Raw genomic sequence first — 7474 nt, 5'->3', positions numbered from 1 at the left:
TGTTTTGAATAACGCTGCTATGAAGATTCATGTGCAAGTTTTTCTGTGGACGTGTTTTCACTTCTCCTGAGTACATAGCTAGGAGTGGGCTTGCTGAGTCATAGGGTGACTCTATACTTCACCTTGCCAGGAAATGCCACGCCATCTTCCAAAGTCACTGCACCATGTTACGTCCCCATCAGCACGGTCTGAGGGTACCAATTTATCCACATCCTTTCTGACACGTGTTATTATCTGTCTTTTAATCACAGCCATTCTCATGGATGGGAGGTGTATCTCACTGTGATTTGGGTTTGTGTTTCTCTGATGGCCAGTGAAACTGAGCATCTTTTCACATGCTTCCTGGCATCTTCTTTTGAGAAACGTCTATTCGGATCTATTGCCCATTTAAAAAAAATTGGGCTGTCTTTCTTTTTGTTGTTGAGTTGTAGGAGTTCTTTATATATTCTGGATAATTGGTTGTCTCTTGCTTACTGTGCTTTTTGTATATTTTATGGTGTTTAGCTATTCCTTGCCGTTCTCAGTACACTGAGAGCAGGATGGGGAGTATGTCTGTCTCTTGCGCATCACTGGTGTTCAGAAAGGATCATGTGGTTTTCATTTTATGCTTAACGAACAGGCTGGAATAAACATCTTCCAGAGCTGCTGGGTCACAGGTTGGGGTAAAGAAAGGAACATAATCTTTACTGACTGCCCACCAATGCAGGTGTTGCTACCGGGTGACCCTCACAACAAACTAAGGAGATTCCGTGTCATTATCCCCAAGAAACAGGTGAGCCCAAGGGAATTACTTCCCAGACATCACACAGTTGATAAGCAGTAGAGCTGCTTTTGTCCCTAAAGCCTGTGCTTTTTAAACATCCTGCCCCTTTGTCCGTTCATGATGTGGTAAAGCAAAGAGACATCAAAGCAGAAGGACCCTCCCCCGGGCCTCTGACGCATGTACACGTCACCTCCCGATTTCACATCTCACCCGAGAAGTATAAACAGTTTACATGGTTTTCCAGCTCATAAATGCAGAAAGTCTGTGCAGATGCTTCTCTTGCAGTGAAGTATAGGAATATCCGTATTGTGCCAATTCTTCTGTTAAAACTGAATCCCAGGATGGGAATATGTGGAAATTCACTGAGCAGTAGAAGAAGGAGCCTGTGATTCTGGAGTTCCAGCAGGGAGCACGTGAGTCCAGCAGAGGCTCCCTGACGGGCCTGCGACAATGAACTTCTGCGACATTTCCCAGGGGCTCCGAAGTGCACATGGCTCCTGCAGCTCGTGGTTCTGGCTCCAGGCCAGCAGCGCGCCTGCTGGACCTGCAGCCAAAGGCCACGGGCTCTCTGCCGAGCACGTGACCGGCGTGCTTCTGCCACAGAGTGTGCCCTCCTGGAGACCCGCTGACACCCAGTTCTCAGGGATCCAATTTCAGTTTTATGGACAAGTGTCTTCACACTTCCAACCCTAAAAATAGAGGTGAGACGAAAACTAGGAGTGATAGTTGGGAGGGTCTATAAAGTCCCCCAAACCTTTCAAATCCTCGGTCGTCTCTGGGAAACAGTGTATCTGATTATCTTCATTTATAGCCTATTCTGGAAATTTCTCTCCTGGGAAAAAAGCCATCTGCAAGCTATTCTTTTTTTTTTTTTTTTTTGCAAGCTATTCTTGTTTGTAAATGAATTATTTTCTTAAATGTCAAAGGAAGACATCAGAAAGTAGAAAAATAATTACAAGTGGAATAATTTCCTGAAATTACCCTAGTTGATTATGGGCAAGACAACCCATAGGTCTCAGGAAAAATGAGAATGAGATTAATACGGCCATGTCAATAGTTTGACTTATTTTCCAGGGCTTTCCAAGCAGAGAGAAAGAAATTATTTTGCAATGAGATAAGGCTAAGCCCACCCCTGCAAAAGGGAATCCCCAGAAAGATTGCTGCTAATGCAAGAAAGATCATGTCTTTGGGATTTTCTCACATGGCCTGTGCCTGTGTACTTCTGTCCCGTGGGGACCTGCTTCCTGCTTGAATGCCCCCAGGACACCATTCCTGCCAGAATTCTAGAGATAGTGGACGATGGAATTTTGCCTTCCTGGTCTGAGAAAAGGGCTGAGAAATGTTAGATTTCCCCAAAGGCCAGTTGAAGAGTGAAGCCCAGCGCTGGCCCTTCCCCCTGCACCGCTGGTCCTCTGTCTCCCTCCATGGCTGCGGCCTCCCGGGGCCTTGGAGGTGCTTGACAGCTGCAGCTGGAGTGATACTTTCTTATCCCAAGGTGGCAAGTGGCTTCTGCAGGTTCTGAGACCCCCACCAACAGTCTGCATGTTCGAACGCGTGAGACCTAATTTTAACATCACTTTGAAGAAGCATTTTGTATTTATTTACATAGTGAGTGTATCTTTTTTATTCTGTACTTCCCCGGGAATGCGTTAATTGAAGGTCACGCATCCTAGGTCTGGAAGGGATGAGGATGACGAATAAGTTTCCTCTGGTCGCCAACTCTCCACCTTTCCTCCCCTGCAGCTTTGCTGAGTATTATCCGTCTCATCTGAACACCTAGTTTGAACTAAACATGGCTTGAGAGGAGTAACGGCTGAAAGGATGCAGTTTTCTCTTAGATCACTTACTCAGCAGGTGCTACAGATCTGGGGGACTTCTTGCCTTGATTGACAAGTTGGCCTTTCCTTGGGTTAAATCCAGTGGATATCTGAAAGAATTACATAGACTAGGCCCAGAAAATTGTCCAGTATATGTAAAACATGATTTTAAATGTAAATCTATACTCCTCCTTCCCCAAAAAGCCAGTCGTACTGGTGACCATAATGTATTTTTGCATATTTTTGGAAAATACAGAATCACAGGCAAATCACTACAGCACCTCTGGAATCACAGAACTGATTTACTGAGCACCCACTATGGGGGAAGGCCAGTCACTTTATGAATGTGATTTCTAATCACCACACGGTGGATATCATTACTTGCAATTTACAGATGAGAACTGAGGTTCAGAGAGAAGTCGTTTGTCCGAGGTCTGAGCCTCACGGGATCAAACCCACAGTCCACCAGGATCGAGCAGACCACATGGGTCTGAGGTCCTAAAGCTGAGCTCAGTAAAGGACACGGTCACTGTGGACAAATGGGAAATGCATGGGATGCCAGGACACACGATCCTTTAGACTAGAGTGCACCCTCTCGAGAGTGCACGCAGCACCGCCTCCGTCTGGAAGTACTCCGTGTGCAGGGGTTGGGGCAGTGCAGTGGGGTACGGGGGGCGCTTCGTAGGAGAGTGGAGGGTGAGGAGGTGGCACTGACAGTTAGTCTCAGGCAAGCTGTTCAAGGACCTAAGTGCCAGGAAAGGGGCCTGACCTTGCCCTGCGGGCCGGGCCACAGCGCCGCTAACTCTGCCTGCTGATGCACAAGTGCTTCACCCCTGTTATTCCACTTGACACTGAGAGGGTGACAGCTGGTTCACCCAGAGCAGTCGGGGGACTCTCCCAAGACCACTGAACTGCTGAGCAATGCGGGTCCCCGTTTCTGCAAAGCCTGGGCTCTCCCCGCTTTTTCATACCACTCGCTAGCCTCCAAGCCATGCAGTCCTTCGGGATTACAAACTGCCATGAGAAACCACCAAGAAGAAGTGAAATGTTTCACGTGGGAGAATAGCACACGGCCAAGCCATTTTTCCGTGAGCAGGGCTCCCAGTGGTTCTCCTGGAAGGGAACGAAGTCCTAGGGGTGGATGTTAGGAATGAGGAAAGGGTGCGTCATCACCTTGCCTTGATTATGAAAGCAGTAAATACTCTATAGAAGACTGGGAAACAGAGGCTGTCATGCAGAACACAAAAGTCCCTGATAATTTCACAGCTAAGAGACAACTTTACCATTTGGGTACTTTTCCTTCCAGCTTTCAGCACACGCTGGCCAGAAACATGAGTGTCCTTCTTCCCTTTACACTTCGCGTCCATCCGACCCCTCCCGGCCTCTCTTGTACAGGCCGCCCTCACCCCTCGCCTGGATCTTTCCCTGGAGCATATCCCACCCAGTCTCCGGGGCTCCAGCCAAGCACAGCCCTCCCCGGCACACATCACCCAACACACTCCATCCAGGGCAGTTTTCTAACACGCAACCTGCCGGAAGGCCGAGGACGGCTTCCACTGCCCCTGGGGTAAGGCTCGAAGCACTCACCCTGGCTTCCAAGGCCTTCACCTCGGCGCTGGCGCCTCACCTGCGTCTCCCACACCCAGCTCCACACACCTGGGCGCGCCCCACGGGAGCCGCCGCTTGCGGCTCAGGCCCTCGGGAAGATTTACTGGCCCCCTCCCTCCCTTTGCACCGGGTCAGAGGCTCCTGCCACAGTCTGATTTCTCCCTTGTAATAATCACTGCGTCATCATCGTCCTGTTTAACTGCCTGCCGCCTCCTCGTGGTGGGCTGGGAAGGGGGTCTGCACCCCCGTGCTCACTGCCCCACAGTCTGCATGGAGCTCAGTCCTGGACGAGGGAGGGCTGGGCCGCTACTCACTTACCGCACAGCGCATCCCGACGTGAAACGTACAGTTGCCCAAACTCAGATGCCCAAACATCTTAGTCATCTTGCCGCGGGTTCTCCTGGGTCTCCTATGTAGAAAATAATGTCATCTCTGAATGACAGTTGGGCATCTTCCTTCTGGGCCCGATCCCTTCTGTTGTTTTCCTCGTCTTGCTGTGCAGCTAAGAAGAAGACCTTCAAGGCAACGTGGAATAGATGTGCTGATTGTTGGCCCATTTGTACCTGATTTACAAAAGGAAAGATTTACCATTTCAACATTAAGTATCAGGTGCGATGTAGATTTTTGACTGTCACTCTTTGTCATTTTAAAGTAATTCCCTTCTAGTCTTAGTTTACGAAATTTCTCTTTGCATAAATGACAATGAACGCCAAATTGTATCTAGTGCGTTGCCTGCTCCACTGAGATGGTTTACCTTCTTTAATCTGCTGACGTACTGAATTATATTAGACTTTCTAATGTTCAAACGTGCCACATCCTTGCACTGGTCGTGATGTATTATTATTTTATACCCTGCTGGATTTGATTTGCTCAAAGTTTATGGAGAATTTTTAAAATCTATGTTTATTAGTAAAATTGGCCAGTAATTTTCTTTTCTATTCTTATTCTTGTCTAGTTGTGACATTGAGAATCTTTGTAGTCTCATGAGTTGGGGAAACTCTCGCTTTCTTCTATTCTCCCAGACAATATATGTACGCATAATAGAGACTCCTTAAACGTTTGGAAGAACTCATTTGTAAAGCTCCTGGACCTGGTGCGGGTTTATGCATCTCTCCATTAACTGAAGTTTGTTAATTGTCTTGTTCAAGTCATCTGTGTCCTTCGACTTCGTGCTTCTCGTTTTTGGAAAGATTCTTAAATTTGTGTTACGTTTCAAATTCAGTTTTCAACACTGTCAATTCTGCTCTGTATTGCCTTTACAAGCATTTTAATTTTGTTTTATTCTTTTAATCCAGGGCTGTCTTTGTCTCAGGCTGCATCCTTACCCGTTGCTCTTTTGTAGCTTCCATACCGTTCTGTAAAGTTAGTATTTTCACGTAGTTGTTTGAGATCACCAACAAGCTGGTTTCCGAGGCTGGCATCCACTTTTGCTGTAGCAAATCTCCTCTAAAGTATAAACTTACTCTTCTTCTTTAGGGCCATGCTCTTCATACTTTAAAATTTTTATGGCCCCTATATTGTTGTGGTTTCCGTTCATTCATCCGTAAACATGAAAATCTGGAAATGCCTATGTACACTGACTGTTAGAAAATATTCAACGGTACCTATTACCTTGAATACGTGGCTGTATCTAGAAGGTTCCATATCATTCTAACGTGCGTTTTTCACACGACGCCTTGGTAAGAGAGTCTTGTCCACAAGGCTCAGCCCCTGTCACATCCTCCGAGGAGCACAGGCCCATACTGCTTTTTCACCTGGTGTAGTCTACATGCAGTTGACCACTGGAAACTTCACGCAGGTCCTCCATCTGCGGACAGAGGCGTAATAGAAGGAGGGCATCAGTAACCAACAGCACAGCACGGGGATAACACGTGGGCCTCCTCTCAGCACCCTCATGACACACCAGGGAGTGACTCCCTGGATAGCTTTGTCCGGGAAGATTCTGAGGCCCCCTCTGGCTTGGTGGGAAAGAGTGCATTGATTCATTAGTGATATCTACCAGGGGCGCGAGAGTGGGAAAAGGCAGAATGAAGCCGCTGTCTGCTGGCCCATTCTAAGGGCTGTTGACAGCTGTGGCCAAAGATACAGGAATCTAGACTTGGCTTAAAGGGCCCTCGCCTCCCTGAAGCTTACAAGGGAGTCCGTTCCACAGGACTCAGCACTACTGGACAGTGGAACGTGCTTGCCCCAGACGCTAGTGACCAGAAATTGGCCAAAACCCCATCCAATAGCAGACTCAACCCAGGCCCGCCGTGTGGTTCATTAAGTGCAGAACCGCCCAGGCTGCCGTCGGTCTGGCTGTGGAAGCACCTGGCTGTTCACGGCCACCGCAGAGCTGGGTCTGCACTGGCCTTGGAAGGGGCGTCTCCCGTTACGTCTGTGAGGACCTGCGCCCCACACTCTCCCTCTCGCCTACAAAAGAGCCGGCCACCAGTGGGCGCTCAGCCCTCCTCATCCAGGTAGCACGTGAGGCCACCCTGGCACAGGCCTGGACCCCCAGATGAGGGGTGACCCAGGCTGGGACAGAGCCCTTGTCTTGGATCTTATGGCTGAGCAGTGGGATGCTGAGCAGGGATGCAGACGCCGGGTGCTCTCCCCACAGGGACGCGGACGTGTACAGAGGAGGAGAGGCAGCTGCCCTGACATCAGAGGGGTCTCCCGAGCCTGTGATGTACACTCCACCCCCAGACTTTGCTTGTTGACGCTGTAAGTCCACGTTTCATTCGGGTTTCTGCCCCTTATGACTGGAAGAGTCTAGATGAGCAGCACGGGGACTCCTTTCCCGAGACGCCAGAGACGTTGGTCCGTCTCCGTCGTGGAAGGACTGATGGGCAGAGGCTTCCCTCGCTGGCACCGCCTCCACTGCCCTGGAGGCTTTCCCGAGGCCCGGGTGCCCTCGCCTCCTCCGCTGAGGGGAGGGTCCTGCGGCTGGAGCAGCTGCCGCTCTGGGTCCACAACCCCCCAACCCCAAAGTGGGGGAAGGCACAGGGCAATCCGGAGAGCGACCTTCTCCCACTGACATTTATGTCTCAGTTCAGCCCGTCTACGCTGGGGTCCCAGCCTGCGGCATGTGGCTTTCAGGCTGTGCTGCTGCCGCGGGGGCCTCCCGGGCTCTCCAGGCAGGAAGCAAGAAAGGAGGTTAGGGGCTGGCGAGCCAGGGAGAGCCTGGCCGACGTGCTGGGCAGGAAGGATGGTGCGCAGAGCAGCCTCCGGTCCACATTGCCTGCAGCCTGCCCTTGCCAACGACCCCATCCTCCTTGCCCTTCCTCTCGCCCAGTGCTGCATG

The sequence above is a fragment of the Delphinus delphis genome, chromosome 6, assembly GCF_949987515.2.
Source record: "Delphinus delphis chromosome 6, mDelDel1.2, whole genome shotgun sequence".
NCBI lineage: Eukaryota > Metazoa > Chordata > Mammalia > Artiodactyla > Delphinidae > Delphinus > Delphinus delphis.
The sequence above is the reverse complement of the archived record's forward strand: the minus strand, read 5'-3'. Positions refer to the sequence as shown.